At 41.7% G+C, this 17,436-nt stretch overlaps 1 protein-coding gene across 1 annotated transcript in view; it reads left to right on the top strand.

Annotated features, from left to right (window-relative positions):
• The first annotated feature begins 212 nt into the window (after positions 1-212).
• LOC126262978 (uncharacterized) overlaps positions 213-17,436 on the top strand; it is a 266,768-nt gene continuing 249,544 nt past the window's right edge. Inside the window, exon 1 of the mRNA XM_049959929.1 lies at positions 213-320. The gene's annotated coding sequence lies outside the window, so the exon portion shown is untranslated. The remainder of the gene's footprint in view (positions 321-17,436) is intronic.

Below are 17,436 nucleotides of genomic sequence, written 5' to 3'. Positions count from 1 at the left end.
TTGCGAGACCGATCATTCGGAAAGCTATATTTTGCTTATGCACCCGCCGGCATACAGTAGTTGTCAGCATCTGGTGTGCCGATAGGCCACGCGTACTCGAGTGTTTCCGGGAAGAGCGTCCCACGTCCCACACGCGGCGGCGTGGAGGAGGCGGGGGCGGCGCGCATGCCCCCAGCTGGCGGCTGGCAGCTATAAAGGGGGGCGCGCGGCGCCGCCACGCCACAACACGCCGACGCCACCGACGCCGCCGCCGACGCCGCCTCCGTCGCACCACGCTCCGAAGTAGCCGCACCACAGCCCGACTCACCGCAGAGCGACAGGTGAGGGGCTCACAGCCAGCTTCAGGTACCCTCCCTCCTCCCTCCCCCACCCACCCGCTGGCCTCACAAGCTTATAATAACGGGGTCTTCGTGCTCGTAAAATATGCATTGCTTACTGCAGCCGGTGCTGTTAAAATTCTGTTACGTATTCTACCATATGTGTGAAATTTCTTCGGTAAACGTCGAGAAAATATGGAAGTATTTTATACACGATGACATGATCAAATAGTACGGCATCCTCATTTGCAAGATTCTTCATTCACAGGATATGTTTTACATAGTGAGTAACGTCTTCAATATCTTCCCATCGTACAATGTACACACGTAATTTTTCTATTCACTCTATAACCGACCAAGTTCGTTGCAGTAGTTACAAAGTGCATATAAGAATTATGTGTGAATATTTTCACGTAGGCAGAACACTTAATACCTTAAGATGCCTAGCCACTAATCAAAACGTCTAACATCATGTGACTGGAAATTTTTGTCGTTGTAGTAAAACATCATTTAAAACTTAATATTATGCTCATCTATTTGGCTACGACAGTGTCGCTTCTCTTCGTATCTTCGTCATTATAAGGGCCTGATATAAATAGTTCAGGAGAACGGATCAGTCTTTGTGACTTGAAACGAGGCAACGAGACGAAACCACAACTCTCTCATTGTTAATCTTATCTTTTATATCTACCGACTGCTGAAGAAAATACACATTTTATTAGACATAAAAAGACACTTCTGTCAACGGCACTCTCATGCTCTTTGAAAGGGAAGTATACTAACATAAACCTTGTCGGTGTTGGGAGGCCATACGTATGCAAAAACAGCCAATAATATGACGTATATTAGGGCACCGTTCGCCAGTACACCTCAGCTTGATACCCAATTATAATAAGCTGGCAACTCAAAAGTTAGGAAAAGGCGCTATTTTTGAGGACTATGGCCATTGACGAGCATTTTCACGCTACAACTGTTTTTGTGACTTAATATTACTCTTAGGGAAGTACAATTTTCATTAAATGAACATAGTTATTGCAATGTGTTCTTTTTATGTCTCACTATGTAATAATATTACTGATATGTAGAATTCAGTCATACATTCCTTTCTTTGGGAGGCCATCACGTGAGCCAGAGCTCCATAATCTTGAATTATTGGTGCGAAACCAGATGTCCACTCTGTATGGGACAATGTGATGTTCAACAGTGGTTTGCCACAAATGTGTGTGTAAATGGAAAAAAAATTATTTTCAAAATTATCTTTTGGCAGCAGGGACTCAGGCTGTGTTATTTGCTATAGTGCACTACTCACAGAGAACTAGCTATTTTTATGATTAAATGAATGGAAAATTTCAAAAAAGGTTACATTTTCTTCTGAATGTGAACGGCCGCTGTCCCTCAAACCTCCAGTCAGAACAATGGACATATAAATACTTTTACTTCAGTTGTGCGAGACATGACTTCATCACATTCACAATAAGTAAAATAAGTGTAAGTCTGCAGTCAGGAAATATGCATTTAGTTTTCTAAGTAAAGTCTGCCCATCACTGAAATTTACATATTGATGTATTATCCGCTGATGCTATGCGCTTAGGGATAAAATTTGTTTATACTGTGAATTAAAGCTAGTTCCTTAAGACTTAAGTAATCACTAGTTTCCTCGATGAAGAAATTTACCCTTTAGTAGCGCATTTCAGTAACCGACACTGTAATATAGGAGCATCAAAGTTAGCATATAAAGCAAAGCCGTCAGAAGCATTCTTTGTTGTGAACCTTTAGTAACCGTCTGACAGTTTTGTCTGAGCACGGTGCAGTACTGAAAAATTGATGAGTGTAATGTCGAACAAGCTAGTATAAAAAAGACAGGCTGAGATCTTCCTATATACAAATTATTAGCTCTAATTTATGTGAAACATGCAACTATTGTCAGCTTTGTCTTGTGTTCCGAGCAACCTTCGGTATCTGCAACAGATATAAGTCAGACATCGAATCATGTAAACTGCGATAAAGCACCCGATTCGTGAACCTAAATGGTTAAACAAAATCTTTGGTTTGTAAGTAAGGTTGATATTCAGTGTTTAAAATTATTTTCTGCGTTTGTTAATGTAACGATCCAAGCTAAGGTTATGCTTTCCATTTAGAGCTTCAAAACATAGTCCTCCATCCGTATGTTTTCTGTGTGTGTTGACGTACGCCTCCTGTATCTCTGTTGCATTTGAAATTTCGTCATTCAGTCTACGACTGAAACATTTAAATTTAAATTCAGTTCTACAGCAAGCGAACTAAAGTGTGTTCCAATGACTTCCTGGCAATCTTCCCTACTGCTCACATTTTTACTTTTTTTTTACGTTCTGTCTGGCATAAAATTGGTTTTTCAGGACACTTTTCCCCAGTGAATAGACAAATCATGAGTAACGGTGTATATTTATAGCGAGCGCAGGCACTTGCCTGCAGGGGTACAGCGGCGGTTAGTAATTACAATTGTAGAGCCACTACACGTCGCCATGTAACTTTTTCTTTATTTTACGTTTCACGCGACCAACGCGGCTGTGGAACCATGGAAATACAACGTCTTATACAACCTTACAATAAGATAAATTAACATATTCAACTTGCCACATGATAACTTACATTACGTGACCGAGGGCCACTCGTTACAAATATCTGGTTGTGTATAAGCACGCCGTCATACACAAAATGGAGTGAGTTGGTCCAGTATAGTTAAAGTAAAGTCTCTGGCCAGATGCATTCAAAGATTAAACAGCAAGAGATACCGTTTCTTGTTGAACGAGTCAAGACCCTAATGATTTACGCTTCCGTTAAAACTGCCTCATGAAACCTTATGCAACGCTATGTAATTAAAAAAAATACGATCCGGCCGTTGTGGCCGAGCTGTTCTAGGCGCTTCAGTCTGGAACCACGCTACCGCTACGGTCGCAGGTTCGAATCCTACCTCGGGCATGGATGTGTGTGATGTACTTAGGTTAGTTAGGTTTAAATAGTTCTAAGTTCTAGGGGACTGATGACCTCAGATGTTAAGTCCCATAGTGCTCAGAACCAATTTGAAAAATACTAGTATCACTAGACTGCGGCAAATATCCGCCTCATTTATGGGCATTCACGAATGTTCCGTGCAATTTCAAATTTGTTACCTTCATGGGTATAAGCAAATACGTATATGTGAGAAGTATGTGATTTGTAAATAAATATGAATGTTGTAAACACCTTCCTCCCAGTACACTGCACCCTTAATAATTGTACATGATAGAGGAATCATGCAACCACGTATGAATGGCAAAATTAATCTACGCTGTCAGTTTTAATACCATTAATATCCTGTTACATGCATGACATACGTATTAACGTCCGTAAAAGTGGCAATTATAATTTTATTTTGCAATTTTACTGTGTCATTCTAAAATTATTTCAGTAACTGGGTATGCTTTTTAGACTTGTATGAGTGAACGTCCGAAAATAATGTGAATATTTTCCATCGTTCACATAGCTTTAGATAAGTCTTCGTGAGGTACTTTCAGCGAAGGTGCATATCGAAAGGCTTTGATTCGCTCAACGGGAAAAGGTGTGTCTTGCTGTTTAATCTTAGAATGCACCTGACCAGAGAATTACGTTAACCGTTCACAACTAAGTTATTTCATTTCATGTGAGAGGTGGTGCTATACACAGCCCGATTTTTGTAACGAGTGGCCCTAGGCCACCTGATGTAAGTTATTATGTTGTAAGCTGAATCTGTTAATTTATTTTATTTTGTGGTAATAAAACACATTGTATTTCCACAGTCCCGAAGATGCTCGCGTTGATGGAGTGTAAAATAAAGAAGAAGCTACATACGGCTTGTGGCGACTCTATAACTTTAATTCATATTTATATTTAAATGATGTTCCAGTAAAAGTTCTGTCACTTGCTTGTACAGATTGTTTTTTCTATCGCAAATCACGATTTAGGCCTTGCCATTTTCAAGAACCTAAATGTTAAGGAAGTCATCTTCGAAATATATTAAATTTGGATATTTTCATTCTTTAAGCTCGTAAATAGCTTTCCACGATTTTGACATCGAGCGATCTGCTGTGACAACTGTCTGAGAATTTTCTGGATGATGATTAGAAAACATTTTTCTGGGTGACCAAAAATCCCATTCCTCTACACAATACATCTGATCTAATAGTGTATCTCGTTTGCTGTAAACGCTTGTTTTGATACGCTGTCAGCCTGTACTTACCCTCTCTTCTCTAGTTTTTGTCTCGAAGTACGTGGTCCACATTTTTAATGATCCAGAAAATTCATTTTGTCTTAACCTTCTGCCGTATATCCTTCATGTCGCCACATCAGTCAGTTAATCCAAGGGAGAGAAACCGTGTACGCCATATGTCTGTGAATCAAGTAAACTTTGTTCTGTGCGTCACGGTATTTTAGCTGTCTGTATAACGTATCCTCTGAGACGGCATTTGGGAACTAGCCCAGCATTGACCTAAATGAGAGTGAAAAACCGCTGAAACACCAAACAGCTGACCGATGTTCCAGACCAGCGGTCGTTAATCCGCGCGCGCAATCGACGTGGATGCCGCTCACCCCCCAGTCTCGTATGTTAACGCGCAGTGCGTTGAACTAACCGAGAAAATCGTCAGTATCCAAAACACCGTTCAGAAAAATAAAATTGTGAACTTAGCTGGAGAGCAGGAAACATAGGGGTTGGACCAAAATGTGGAAACACCGCGAGAAATGCGTGCCTGAACATAAATGCATTTGAGTTCGGAGGTTGCGCTGTTGTGTTTGACCACAAACAGCACGTCCGCAGTGTCCTCAACAAAAGTGTCAGTCGTTTTCAGAACAGTGTCATGTGCTGTCCTGATTGCATTTAGCCGGAGCTAAGTCAGTTCGAACGCGGAAAAATTATTAGTGCTCGTATGGTGGGCGTTACCGTAATCAAGGGAGCCAAATTGTTTGCTGTTTCTGGAGGCACTGTATCGAAGATTTATACCTCATGCAGGGAAAGCAGTTAAACAAATGTTTCAAATGGCATTATGGGACTTAACATCTGAGGTCATCAGTCCCCTAGACTTAGAACTACTTAAACCTAACTAACCTAAGGACATCACACATATCCATGCCCGAGGCAGGATTCGAACTAGCGACCATAGCAGCAACGTGGTTCCGGACTGAAGCGCCTAGAACCGATCGGCCACAGCGGCCGGCAGCAATTAAACTTCATCCGCTAAAAAGGGGGACCGCACGAACTTTTCCTCGTCGATTAGTACATCAACATACATAAACAGGAAGATGCAACTCTCAACATTTTTCGAGACACTCAAGTTTGAAAATTTTAGACACGGTTATACACTGATAAGCCTTAACTGGAACTCACCACTGTGTTCCTCGAACTACTCCGTCACATTCCTGGAATTTTGACATGGTGCATTATCTTTCTGAAAAATGCCACTGCAGTCGGGAAACAATATCGTCATGTAGGTGTGTACGTGGTCTGCAATCTGTGTACGATACTCGTTGGCCCCTCGTGGTGCCTTGCACGAGCTCCATTGGACCCAGGGATGCTCACGTGAATGTTCCCCAGAGCATAATGGAGCCGACGCGAGCTTGTCTCTGTCTCGCAACACAGGTGTGGAGGAGCTATTCCTCCGGAAGACGACGGATTAGCGCTCTCCCATCGTCGTCATGATGAAGGTGCCGGGATTCATCAGACCACGCAACGCTCTGCCACTGCGCCAATCTCAAGTGCCAATGGTCACGGAGGACCATCGTTAGGAGTGTTCGGTGCACTCTCTGTTCAGACACACTAGTATTCTGCGCAGCATTAAAGTCTCATATTAGTTTCGCGACATTTCGTCGCCACATTTCGTCCAGCCTACGACGGCCGACATCTGTAATGAAGACTGGCCGCCCAACCCCACGACATGTCGTTTCGCCACGTCTTCAAGACAATCACCACCGCACTCCTCGGACAACCGAAAGTCGCGCAGTTTCCGAAATGCTCTTGCCGAGTCTCCGCGCCATCACAATCTGTCCTTGGTCAAATGCAGATAGATCATGCGCCTTCCTCATTGGACACACAGACAGCACCGTTACTGATATTACATGCACCTAGCGTGTGTATGACTGGCAGTCATTCTCTGGCAGGTGACGCAGCTGTTGCCTGGACGGGTTTTTATCGATAGTAGGTCGGTGGTCATAGCGTGTCTGATCAGAGCATACTTTGTAAGGTCGGAACTGTTCATAGTATCCACAGCCGAGCGAGCAAGCGCCTAGTTTCATAAAAACGGGATAATTGTATCAAGTCTCGTTAGCGGTCACTCTTTCTTTTCGCTGATTGGCGACGAATCTTATAAAACGACTACAGAATTGCACATACATCACCGAACAGAATAGACATGTAGCTTCTAGCGAAGGCTGCCTAAGTGTTCAATCAGTCGTACGTCATCAATTATCTGCACCAATACTTGGTGATATGCTACGATATGCGTGGTACACCGCGAAATTGTGTGATGGCCGAGAACCGTTAATGAATGTAACATTTTTTTGTTGTTGCAATAGACACTTTGAAAAAACAAAGCACATGCAAAAGATCGTCGTTCATTTTATGTGCTATAAATCGCAAAGATCATTGCTTTCCTTGTTTCTGCGGTCATTTTCCTGTTTAGTGCAATAGTCCTTAGGTTACACATTATATTTGTTACAAATGTAGATATAGTAGTAGAAATAATATGAGTAGGCAGTACTGATTCGATTAAAGTTCTAGTGTATCCTTTTACTGTTTCCAGTCTCCGTACAAAAAACTTATTTATTGTTTTTCCAGGTTAAAGATTACGCAAATAATAAAAGATTCATTAGATATTGATAATCTGTACCATCTTAATATGGTTCAAATGGCTCTGAGCAGTATGAGATTTAACTTCTGAGGTCATCAGTCCCCTAGAACTTAAACTACTTCAACCTAACTAACCTAAGGACATCACACACATCCATGCCCGAGGCAGAATTCGAACCTGCGACCGTAGCGGTCGCGCGGTTCCAGACTAGCGCCTAAAACCTCTCGGCCACCCTGGCCGGCACAATCTTAATAAATCTGTTGCTTAAATTACGCGCGAGTTAAGTAACAAAGAGCTTTTGTTTATGCGGACATCGGGAATAGGAGGGTCCATAGAAAGTATATAATCGTGTATAAAATTTTCAAACTCTATTTTCTCAATAACGGTTGAGTGTTTCGTCTTTCTGTTTACGTAACTTGACAATTGACGTCCTAATCATGCTCTATACACGCTGAAAATATGAATACAATTAATGAGGGGAGGTTCGTGCGGTCTCCCTGAAAGTCGTAACGTGGAGGAAAGTGTGTTTTGTCGTGGCGGACAGTCATTGAAGAGGCTTGTGGCGAAAAATAAGAGGATGATAGCTACAAGATCACTGCAGGACTGACTGCCTCATTTGTGAACCGAGACAACACCAGAAAAACATGAAGTGAACTCTATAAGTACGAAATTGCAGGACGAGCTGAAATTCCGAAAACACTCACCAGTGATATAAGTGCCTCAAACAGGAAAACGTGGCGCTGAGATCATAAAACCTGGAGTAAAGAGCAATGGAAGAAAGTCATTTGGTCGGATGAGTCTTGTTTCACACCGTTTCCTACTTCCGGCCGAGTTTACGTCGCAAGGGTGTAACAGGGCGGCAGTTCGGTGATGATGTGAGCGGCCGTATCACGGTATTTCCTGGCAGTGACGAGGATGAATTGTTGCATCGCCCCCGGCCATCCCAGTTAATAGATCTCAATATTATTGGACCTTTATGGTCTACTTTGTAGAGAAGTGTGCGTGACAGCCGTCCATCTCCATCATCGTTAGCTGAACTTGTCACTATTATATAAGAAGAATGGTATAAGATTCCCTTTGAAAACCATACAGGACCTGTACTTACCCATTCCGAGACGACTGGAAGTGCTTTGTAACGGGAAAGGGTCTTCTACACAGTATTAGGCACGAATATGTGTTCTGCTTTTGGTGTTACTATATTTGTGTGCTCCCCAAGTACGCCTTCTGTATAGTAAATTATCATTCTCACTTTGGTGCATCTCGTAGTACACGTGAACGTCTCCCAGTAGCTTCTTCAAATGAAGGCACGTTTTCCATGTAAATTATCTTCATATTTATGGCTCTCTGAAGTGAATGGAACAATCCTTGGAATTTACCGTTCCTTTCTAGTTCAGTGTATTCACGTCAACGTGTTTTCTACCAGTTCCTTCATTTTGGACGGTTAGTTAGATGAACAGAACGTAAATAAAGATGGAAACATTACTTTTTGTTTGACAAAGACGTCATTCTATTGCCTTTTGTATTCCCCTCTTACCGTTTAATGTTGTGTCTACACCACAGTATTTACAAGCAAGGTAGAAGTTCGACACTTCGAAACAAATTATCGGAAACAGAATAGCAGCACACTTAACGGAGAGTGAGGGAAAGGGTCGAGCATACATATCTGAAGGCGTTCATTTCTTTATTCATGTGAATTGGTTTCATAAAAACCGTGGCAAACTTAAATGAGACGACCGGATTCGCAACGCCCCTAAACGAGACTAGCGCATTAACTATGACACCGCCTCGTCTAGTGGCTTTATCACAGATATCATCAACGAAGAATCTTCCTTTTCACTCCAGAGCATGATATGATGCTCTTCTTACTTATGAATTCGTTTTTATAAACAAAGACGAATTCAGTACCTGTTTGTCTTTATATTGAGTGTTGTCCATTTTAGCTAACGCTATTAGTAAATCGTGTATTACTTGCTAATCTTTATTCAAAACGCTTCCCTGTAAAATTTTTGTGTAGTGTAATTCTGCCACTTATCATTGCACACATTCGTTACGAACGTATTGCGATAATTGCCCTTGGACCTCCAGACGTCCACAAGAGAGTGGTCGTAAAATTTTTGTGTAGTGTAATTCTGCCACTTATCACTGCACACATTCGTTACGAACGTATTGCGATAATTGCCCTTGGACCTCCAGACGTCCACAAGAGAGTGGTCGTTATTGGCATGACTCCAAAACATCTTTCTATGAAAAACACAAATATTTGTGCAGTTTTGTGCAAAGCTTATGAGTCATTAGTCCTAACGTAAGTACAACTAAATACAGGAGATGAAGCATAAATAAAATGAAGTTGTTTGACTGATGTAACAATCAGAGCTGTGAGCTAAGATCCATTAGTCGTGTTACACATACTGGCCGTCTCTTGCGAGTTCTGACACACTTAAGACATACATTAGTTCTTCCAGTCATTGTGCAATTTATAGATCCATGAACTTGAATTTCATCTTTTTGACATTAACTTTTGTACCTGTAAATCCTTTTAAGCTTTGAAAAAAGTGTTGCCATATTTTCAAGTCTTAATATTCACTTTTGTAAAAAAATAAGCCGTTACCATAGACAAAGTTCCATCTTCTTGCGTTACAGTTGAATATGTACGTGAGATTTTCGTTTTGATTTGCTTTGTGTTTACTGTATTGGCTAATGAGATAGTACGACCTACATCTACAACTACGTGGTTACTCTGCAATTGACACTCAAGTGCCTGGCAGAGGGTTCATCGAACCATTTTCATACTACTACTCTACCATTCCACTCTCGAATGGCGCGTGGGAAAAAGGAACACCTAAATCTTTCCGTTCGAGCTCTGATTTCTCTTATTTAATTATGATGATAATTTCTCCCTGCGTAGGTGGGTGTCAACAAAATACTTTCACATTCGGAAGAGAAAGTTGGCGACTGAAATTTCGTAAATAGATCTCGCCGCAAAGAAGACCGCCTTTCTTTCAATGACTTCCACCCCAACTCGCGCATCATATCAGTGACACTCTCACCCCTACTGCACGATAACACGAAACGAGCTGCCCTTCTTTGCACTTTTTCGATGTCCTCCGCCAATCATACCTCGTAAGGATCCCACACTGCGCTGCAATATTCCAGCAGAGGACGGACAAGTGTAATGCAGGCTGTCTCTTTAGTGGGTTTGTCGTATATTCTAAGTGTTCTGCCAACAAAGCGCAGTATTTCTTTCACCTTCCCCACAATATTATCTATGTGGTCTTTCCAGTTTAAGTTGCTCATAATTGTAATTATTAGGTATTTAGTCGAAGTGACAGCCCTTAGATTTGTGCGATTTATCGTGTACCCAAAATTTTTCGGATTTCTTTTAGTACCCATGTGGATGACCTCGCACTTTTCTTTGTTTAACGCCAATTGCCACTTTTAAACCATACTGAAATTCTCTCTCGATCTTTTTGTAATTGGAATTGATCGTCTGATGATTTTACTAGACGGTAAATTACAGCCTCATCTGCAAACAATCTAAGGAGTCCCTCAGATTAACACCTAGATCATGTATGTAAATGAGGAACAGCAGAGGGCCTATGACACTACCTTGCGGAACGCCAGATATCACTTCTGTTCTACTCGATGATTTACCGTCCTTCACTACGAACTGTGACCTCTCTGGGAGGAAATCACGAATCCAGTCACACAACTGAGACGATACTCCATATGTACCCAATTTGATTAATAGTCGCTAGTGAGGAACGGTATCAAGAGCCGTCTGGAAACCTAGGAATATGAAATCGATCTGAAATCCCTTGTCAACAGTACTCATTACATCATGGGAATAAAGAGCTACCTGTGTTGCACAAGAACGATATTTTCTGAATCCGTGTAGGTTATGTATCAATAAGTCATTTTCTTCAAGGTGATTCATAATGTTCGAGTACATTATATGCTCCAAAATCCTACTACAAATTGAGGTCAGTGATATGGGTCTGTAATTCAGTGGGTTACTCCTATTTCCTTTCTTGAATATTGGTGTGACCTGTGCTACTTTCCAGTCTTTAGGAACAGAACTTTCGTGAAGTGAGCGGTTGTATATGATTGCTAAGAAAGGCGCTATTGTGTCTGCATACTCTGAAAGGAACCTGATTGGTATACCATTTGGACCGGAAGACTTGCCTTTAGTGATTTGAGTTGTTTCTCAACACCTAAGATATCTACTTTTATCTCATTCATGCTAACAGCTGTTCTGGTTTCGAATTTTGAAATATTTACTTCGTCTTCTTTCGTGAAGGAATTACGGAAGACTGTATTTAGTAACTCCTCTTTGGTGGCACCGTCATCGGTAACATTACCATCGCTATCGCGCAGTGACGGTATTGACTGTTTTTTGCCACTGGTGTACTTTACATACGACCAGAATCTCTTTGGGTTTTCTACCATATTTTGATACAATGTTTCATTGTGGAAACTATTAAAAGCATCTCACATTGACGTCCGCATTAAATTTCGAGCTTGTGTGAAACTTAGCCAGTATAGGGGATTTTGCGTTCTTCTGAATTTGGCATGTTTTTTTCGTTGCTTCTGCAACAGTGTTCTGACGTGTTTTGTGTACCGTGGTGGATCAGTCCCGTCTCTTATTAACTTATGCCGTATGAATCTATCTATTGCTGTCTATACTGTATCTTTGAATTTGAGCCATATCTGGTCTACACTTAGGTAATTAGCTTGGAAGGAAAGGAGACTCTCTCTTAGGAAGGCATCAAGCAAATTTTTATCTGCTGTTTTAAATAGATATATTTTGTGTTTATTTTTAGTGGTTTTGATTGATATGGTTTTAAGCCTCCCTACAATGACCTTGTGTTCACTAATCCCTGTATCCCTCATGACACTCTTTATTAGATCAGGATTATTTGTGGCTAAGAGGTCAAGTGTGTTTTCGCAACCGTTTACAATTTGTGTGGGCTCATGAACTAACTGTTCAAAGTAATTCTCAGAGAAAGCATTTAGTACAATTTCGGAAGATGTTTACTGTCTTCCACCGGCTTCGAACATGTATTTTCGCCAATAAATCGAGGGTAGGTATGACTGTATGAGTGGGCTACTTATTTGTAATGAGATTCAAGTTTTCTTTGAACCGTTCAGCTTTTATATCATCTAAGTCGGGGGGTCGGTAGAAGAAGCCAATTATTATTTTGGTACGGCTCTTGAGTATAACCTCTACCCATAGTAATTCGCAGGAACTATCTATTTCAACTCCACAACAAGATAAACTACTATCAACAGACACAAGGACACCACCACCTACTTTTTTTAATCTATCCTCTCTGAACACGGTTTGCGCCTCTGTAACAATTTCAGTAGAATTTATTTCCGGGTTTAGCCTTCTTTCTGTTCCAATAACGACTACAGTCAGTGCTTTCTATCAGCGCTTGAAGCTCTGGTACTTTTCCAACACAGCTACGACGATTTACAACTACAATGCCGACTGTTGCTTGGTCGATTCTCGTCGTTTCCTTGCCCTGTACCCTTGGAGACTGGAGCCCTTTTTGAACTTTCCCCGGACTGTCTAACCTAAAAAACCGCCACACAGCCCCTGCTACCCGTGTAACCGCCTCCTGTGCGTAGTGGACACCTGACCTATTTAGCGGAACCCGAAACCCCACCACCCCATGGCGCAAGTCGATGAACCTGCAGCCTACACGGTCGCAGAACCGTCTGAGCGTCTCATTCAAACCCTCCACTCGGCTCTGTACGAAAGGTCGGCAATCGGTCCTGTCGGCGATGCTGCAGATGGTGAGCTCTGCCTTCACCCCGCTAAGAAGACTGTCAGTCTTCACCAACTCAGATATCCGCCGGAAACCAGAGAGAATCTCTTCCGATCCATAGCGATACACGTCATTAGTGCCGACGTGAGCCACCACCTGCAGCTGGCTGCACCCTATACGATATAACATGTGATTGCTTATTGAAAAGTACAAACTACAAAATATTTAGGAAGTCCTGAACATTGAATGTTTGTTTTTAATGAGTTTAATCAAACTATTCCTTCGGCGCAAAGTTTCTTGATTGTGAAGAACAACAAACGGTTTGGAATACAAGTCTCAAAATGCGGTTCGTTCCGGATATTATTCATAGTTAAGCAAACGTGTTCCAATGTAAAAAAGTTTAGACTAAGGACAACTACTGTTTAGGGCGCATTTAAATTAGGAAATCTTAACGTTTTGCGTAGATTACAAAGAAATCATCACTGCCGTCCAGTTTCGTACATTCTTAATGGCGTCGTGTGCTTTGGACTGGCAAATGAATAGAAATTAAAGTATGCCACCATTTTACATCCTGAATGGATTTGGCGTCAATTTATTTGATGCGGAGGCGAATGGAAACATTATAATCCAGCCAGTTTTCAGTAAAAAAAAATCTCTTCTAACTGTATCAGTGTCTGCAACTGCAGCAAAAATAACCACTCACAAAATGACGAGTACATTTATTATTCTTAACGCGTTTATACAGCTTTTTCTAGGTAGTGCCATATTCACAGTATATTTTTTCTGTGATTAGGGCAATTATGATCACTTCCTCTTTTCTCTGTCAGTTTCGCGTCCGCCCTCAGTCCACGTCCCTGCATGCAACGCGAGAATGTCACTCCTACCCACCGATTGTGTTGCAGTGTTTCACGCCCCCGTTTTTGTTTGCAAAGGTTTCCTGCTAAGTTACAAAATCAAAATTATCAGTTTAACACTTATTTATGAAAGAAAACACCCAAGTTTCGACATTCGCTGCCTTAATACCTGAGCTTATTTGCAGTCCCACGTACAGAAAACACGGATACTACATAAGTAGAAACACTGTATACCCAACACAGTAAGCCGGCCGGTGTGGCCGAGCGGTTCTAGGCACTTCAGTCTGGAACTGCGCGACCGCTCGGGCATGGATGTGTGTGATGTCCTTAGGTTCGTTTGGTTTAAGTAGTTCTAAGTTCTAGGGGACTGGTGACCTCAGTTGTTGAGTCCCATAGTGTTCAGAGCCATTTGAATCATTTTCTGAACCAAACACAGTAAGTAAGCAAAGTGGCGCGGTGCTGTACAATAGCCTCGTAATCAGAAGTGTGAGAACTAAAATCCCCGTTCTGCTGGCCAACCTGAATTCGATTACTCGTTAATTCCCTAAATTAATTCGGGTGAGTGCTTGACTACATTACCTACAGCTGCCTCTCCTTCGCTGTAGGTCACTGAAGTTCATTTCAGAACTGCAGAATTGCAACCATTGCTCGTAATTAACCCTTTTTCCACTAAATATTGTCTCTCATCCGTGCTAAAACTTAGCAGCGCTGCCTGACTATATGGTAGCTGTTACAGCATGGAACCATCATGTGATCAGATATGTGCTCTGTGCATGTTCAACGCGCCACTAACAGTGCTGTGACTAAAGAAAAATCTTCTACTTAAGAATTGTAGTTTCAAAGTGGTCGGGTTTTTACGATTCTCGAAGTGCTTTCATGAGAATTTTTTTGCGACGTACCTACTCCCAGTTAGCAATCACCTCTTAAAAGGCACTCACAACATTTTCTTGCAAATATGTTAGCTGTGCCGATACCTTGTAATATTTACAGTGATGTGATTTCCTTCGAAGAAGTGTTCAGTACGCCTTTTATCAAGCATGGAATATTTCTTAAATTTTAGTTGTAATATGGGGGACCAGGCCAACAATGTTCACGATGTGTGTGCTGTACTAGGTTTTATTAGCGTGTGAATCGGTAGAAGAGGACGTCGTATGACACTGGAATTTTCGACGATCTGAAGGGAACCCACCAACCTTACCAATTACCTTCTTTATGGTTCCTCCTACAAACAAAGGAGTCTCCATGAAGGAAAAGAGCAAGAGTTGCCATTAAAAATGAAATTATTGCAAGGAGACCTGGAGATATTCCCCCTAAATTGTGGTGATGTGAGGCACCATGTCACGGATTGCGCGGTCCCTCCCTCCGGAGGTTCGAGTCCTCCCTCGGGCATGGGTGTGTGTGTCTGTTGTTCTTAGCATAAGTTAGCTTAAGTTAATATAAGTAGTGTGTAAGTCTAGGGACCAACGACCTCAACAGTTTGGTCCCTTAGGAATTCGCACACATTTGAACATTTTTGCGGTGATGTGAGGTGTGAACGGGGCGACTGCTTTCAGAAGGACATTTCAACTATTGAGAAAAGGTACGAAGATAAATGAAGGGTTGCTACTCAATGTGAGACGTATAGGGATGACTGCAAACTGATGAAAGTAGTTAACTGATTCATATTAATGGATTATTCCATTATTACATGTTGCACAATAATTTAATATTATAAGTTGAATAGCGACACGACATTAACGATTGACTCCATGTCATTTAATTTTGGTTTGATAAGCAGAAAATCTGTTCGTAATAAACAAATATTAATGGAAAAAGATGAAGTTTGTTTTTCCACCTTAAAGACACTCTTTCCTTTGATCTGGAGAGAGTAGAAGGTATACAGGGTGCTCAATTGATCGTGACCGGGCCAAATATCTCACGAAATAAGCGTCAAACGAAAAAACTACAAAGAGCGAAACTCGTCTAGCTTGAAGGGGGAAACCAGATGGCGCTATGGTTGGCCCGCTAGGTAGTTCTGACATAGGTCAAACGGATATCAACTGCGTTTTTTTTAAAAATAGGAACCCCCATTTTTATTACATATTCGTGAAGTGCGTAAATAAATATGAATTTTTTAGTTGCACCACTTTTTTCGCTTTGTGATAGATGGCGCTGTAATAGTCACAAACGTGTAAGTACGTGGTATCACGTAATATTCCGCCAGTGCGGACGGTATTTGCTTCGTGATACATTAACCGTGTTAAAATGGACCGTTTACCAATTGCGGGAAAGGTCGATATCGTGTTGATGTATGGCTATTGTGATCAAAATGCCCAACGGGCGTGTGCTATGTACGCTGCCCGGTATCCTGGAGGACATCATTCAAGTGTCCGGACCGTTCGCCGGATAGTTACGTTATTTAAGTGAACAGAAAGTGTTCAGCCACATGTGAAACGTCAACCACGACGTGCAACAAATGATGCACAAGTAGGTGTTTTAGCTGCTGTCGTTGCTAATCCGTTTGACCTATGTCAGTGCCATCTAGCGGGCCAACCATAGCGCCATCTGGTTTCCCCCTTCAAGCTAGACAAGTTTCGTTCTTTGTAGTTTCTTCGTTTGATGCTTATTTCGTGATATATTTATCCCGGTCATGATTAATGGACCACCCAGTATAATACTTTCTGTGTATTTAGTATACGACAAAACTGCCGAGACAGATCTGTGACTCATAAAATATGAAATGGCTTCACATTTCGCACAGCATACAGTTCAGTGATCGCCGACATTTTTTTAACATTTCATGTTATCGATTTTTTTAACATTTCATGACGCTCTGTGCACGCCACTGCAGTCGTAAATTGAGACAACAACGCTAATATTTACCCCTGTTCGCCGATAAATGAATCAGGCCACGTTAATAATTCCGTGCCTCCTAGGCATTTTTCGCAACTGGCGCGTAATGGTTACGCGACTTTCCATTGTTTTATTTATTTTTTTCGAAATGTCGTTCTTGCGAACAAGGGTCCGGGAGGGGGGGGGGCGCGTGAGAGGGGGGGAGCGTGCGGCTAGGCTTTCATTCGAGAGGAAATGACTTAAATTCTTGTCGTGCCATCGAGATATAGATTTCACGTGGTCTTCCTAAATCATTTGAGATAAGCGCATGGACGGTTCCCCAGAATAGGATACGATCGCTTTCTTTCCTTTGGCTTCTGCAATCCTGTGGTCTGTTTCTAATGAGCTCAATGCCGACGGAAATTTTAACCCTAATCTTCACTTCTGCAACATTTTATCATTGAAAATAAAAAGAAATCGTTGCTAAACATGAGCACACCAATTATTTGTGGACTATGAAGCCGGAAAGTCATGGGAAAACACTTCAGAAAAACTTTATCCCTAATATAAACGCTATCAAAAATCCATAAAAACATTAAATGCTTTTAAAAATGTTTCTTGGGTAATAGCTATACGTTATCTGCTCCACATCTTCACCTCCTCAGAGCAAGACACTTCACGATGTGTGGCGAAGGGTACTTTGTCTATCACTGTCAAACCTCCCCCACTTTTCTCTTCCAGTCGCGACTGCTTCACGTGAGGTAGACTCACTCTAATTTTACGTTCGTGACCTTCCCGCGAGCTATAGGTAGGAGGAAGCAATCCTGGTAAGCCATAACATTATGAC

The sequence above is a fragment of the Schistocerca nitens genome, chromosome 6 (assembly GCF_023898315.1).
Source record: "Schistocerca nitens isolate TAMUIC-IGC-003100 chromosome 6, iqSchNite1.1, whole genome shotgun sequence".
Taxonomy (NCBI): domain Eukaryota; kingdom Metazoa; phylum Arthropoda; class Insecta; order Orthoptera; family Acrididae; genus Schistocerca; species Schistocerca nitens.
The sequence above is the reverse complement of the archived record's forward strand: the minus strand, read 5'-3'. Positions and strand labels throughout refer to the sequence as shown.